At 40.6% G+C, this 2,827-nt stretch overlaps 1 pseudogene; it reads left to right on the top strand.

Annotated features, from left to right (window-relative positions):
• The first annotated feature begins 1,095 nt into the window (after positions 1–1,095).
• LOC127187037 (activated RNA polymerase II transcriptional coactivator p15-like) lies at positions 1,096–1,486 on the top strand (annotated as a pseudogene).
• Positions 1,487–2,827: the final 1,341 nt, after the last annotated feature.

Here is a 2,827-nt window from a genome sequence, read left to right as displayed (position 1 = left end):
AGCCTAGTAGCTCAGATGGGAGGAGATGATACTCACATGAGGGAGATATAGATCTACGCTGGCCTAAAGCTGTAACCCATAAAACCCATAGCTTCCACTATTCCTACATGGCATATACACAGATGAAATAGATTCCACTCTGCGGGAAGCTCAACGGACAGCTTTCCTATCAAGTATTTATAGTGCCTTACAGCTCTTTTACCCTTGATGTGACTTGCCTATCAAAAGTGACTTGTTTGCAGAAGCAGTGCTGCCTAGAAATACAGTTGTCATTCTGTCATCTCAATTTACCAGGGGAGCTGAGCTGCAAAATTCACCAAAGGGCAAATTCTCCTTCAAAGGGAAAAGGGGTTGTTAAACATGTATCCACAACGTTTTAAACATGGGACTTACTCCCCTATAACTCAAAAGGAATCTAACCTTACTGCTCCATCATTTAGATGGAAACAGGAGGAAAGCAAATGTAAGTACAACCAGGTCTCATTTAGAATAGCACTACACAGATGTGGTAGTTCATGCCTATAACCCAGCTCTTGTAAAGCAGAGGCAGGAGAATCCTGTGCTGAGCCTGACTCAAAGAGCTAGACCTTTCACAAAAAGGAGATGAGAGGGAGGAAGAGGAAGAAGACTGTGCTGGGTCTGGGATTCTCCTGATGATGTCACAATATATAGAATACTCCACCCAACCAAGTCTCTGTCTTTCAACCTCACAGAAAACAAATAATATGCTACTTTTTCCTGGTTTCACAATACATGTATTGTTTAAATCCATTTAACTTTGGGTTGATTACATAATTGAACTTGGGGTGTTGGTTGTACCTTTCTTCAAGAAGCTAGTCAAAGCACTCAAATTAACAGTAAAGGCAGAAGAGAGATTTATCCAGTATGGCCATATTAAGACAAAGAGATCCAGTAAGCCCCTCAAGTTCATCTTCGGGGGCCTGAAATAAGGTTAAAGTTTAAATAGTGGGTCAAGGATGTTGCGCTGCCTTGTTTTTTGTCAACGTGGCACAAGCTAAAATCATCTAAGAGCAGAGACCCTCACTTTAAAAATGCCTCCACAGTCTAGAGTAAGCAAGCTAGCAGCTGTTGGACAGCAGGAGTGAAGCAATGCCTAAATCAAAGACACTTGATTTTTTTTTTCAAGCTCTTCAGGCAGTGATTCTGACAGCAAATTGAAAAAAAAAAAGTTAAAAAGGAGAAAGCAAATTGTTCCGTAAAACCCTGTGAAGAAGCAAAAGTCTGGCAAGACTTGGAAAGCTCTGGCATCTTCCAACCAGAGTTGCAGCAGCAGAGATGCCATCATGTTTCGTATTGGGAAGATGAGATGTGTCAGTGTTCGGGACTTTATAGGAGAAATTCTAGAGAATATTAGATGGACTTATAAGGTGAAACGCGACCAGGTATTTCCTTAAACATGGAGCAGTGGAGCCATCTGAAGAAGGAACAGATCTCTGACACAGATGGTGCAGTAAGAAAGCTGTAAAATCTGAGCTATAGCAAACCTGTACTGTTGTAGTTGTCTTAATCTGTCTTTTTTACATTGGCTTTTGTTTTCTAAGTGTTCTTTTCCAAGCTGTTGTGTATTTGAGTTGCAGGAAAATTTGTAAGATGAATACATTTTTAATGTGCATTATTAAAAATTTTCTATGTGGAAAAAAGAAAAGAAAATGCCTCCAGAAGATCAAGTTGCATGTAGCCATGTATGGTATTCTCTTAATTAGTCACTGATGGTGGAGGACCCAGCCCACTGAGGGTGATGGCATCCCTGGTCTGGTACTCCTGAGTTTTATAAGAAAGCAGACTGAGGAAGCCAGTAAGCAACACCCACCGCTCCATGACCTCGGTGTCAGCTCCCTGCCTCCAGGATCCTGCTCTGTTTGAGTTCCTATCCTAACTTCCTTCGATGATGAACAGCAATGTGGAAGTGTAAGCCAAATAAACCTTGCCCCTTCCAAGTTTCTTAGTTCATGGTGTTTCATCTTAGCAACAGTAACCTTAACTAAGACAGACTGGCACATCTAAGTAGTCCCAGTCAAGGTGTGGGTCCATCCAACATTGACCCATCACTACCTGGCTTTCAGTCTCAGCTTTTGTGGTAGCCTGACCATTAGATATCTCAGGTTAATTTGTTTTCTCATGTGAACTTGTGTATATTCTAGGAACTTCTTCCATAGTCATTTTCATGATTTTTTTTTTCAAAAGATCTGTACTAGTTTTTCTTTTAAAAACTGAATTAAAGGCTAGAGGAGTTTTGTTTGTTTTTCTGTAACTCCATGAAATAAGTATAAGAAGGTTTCTTGGGGAGATATGAAGATCTACTCATCTTCTGGGTGCTGAAGATGAACTTGAAGGAGTCACTGAATCTCTTTATCCCGCTGTGACCCACTTACAATATCCAAGCTAATTATAACTAGATTGACTTAGTTAAATACGACCTCTGCACATAAAATGAAGTAGCTAGGAGTCCCCTATAGCCTTCCTGGCCTGTATGTATGTATTCGTGTGTATTATGCGTAAATATGTGCATACAAAGGCACATAACACAGTATTGTATTGCCTAGACGTTTCCTCAGAGACAAAACATCTTGTCTAGGAAGGAAGCTCTTGAAATAAACAACCCAAAAGTTTCAGGAAGTCCCTGAAACTTACCTAATATACAAGTCCCCCTTCCAACTTACCAGATGTAGTAAGCCCCACCCAGCTTATATAATCAATAAAAACTGCTGAGAGACATTCTCAGACCAGTTGAGGTGCCTGGAAGAGATGTTATTATATCTGCCCAGCAGCCTGAAAGTTGTGCAATGAGCTCCAGGTTTTCAGCTTT

This window comes from Acomys russatus, chromosome 3 (assembly GCF_903995435.1).
Source record: "Acomys russatus chromosome 3, mAcoRus1.1, whole genome shotgun sequence".
In the NCBI taxonomy this organism is placed as follows: Eukaryota; Metazoa; Chordata; class Mammalia; order Rodentia; family Muridae; genus Acomys; species Acomys russatus.
Note: the sequence above shows the minus strand (reverse complement) of the source record. Positions and strands in the feature narration are given on the sequence as shown.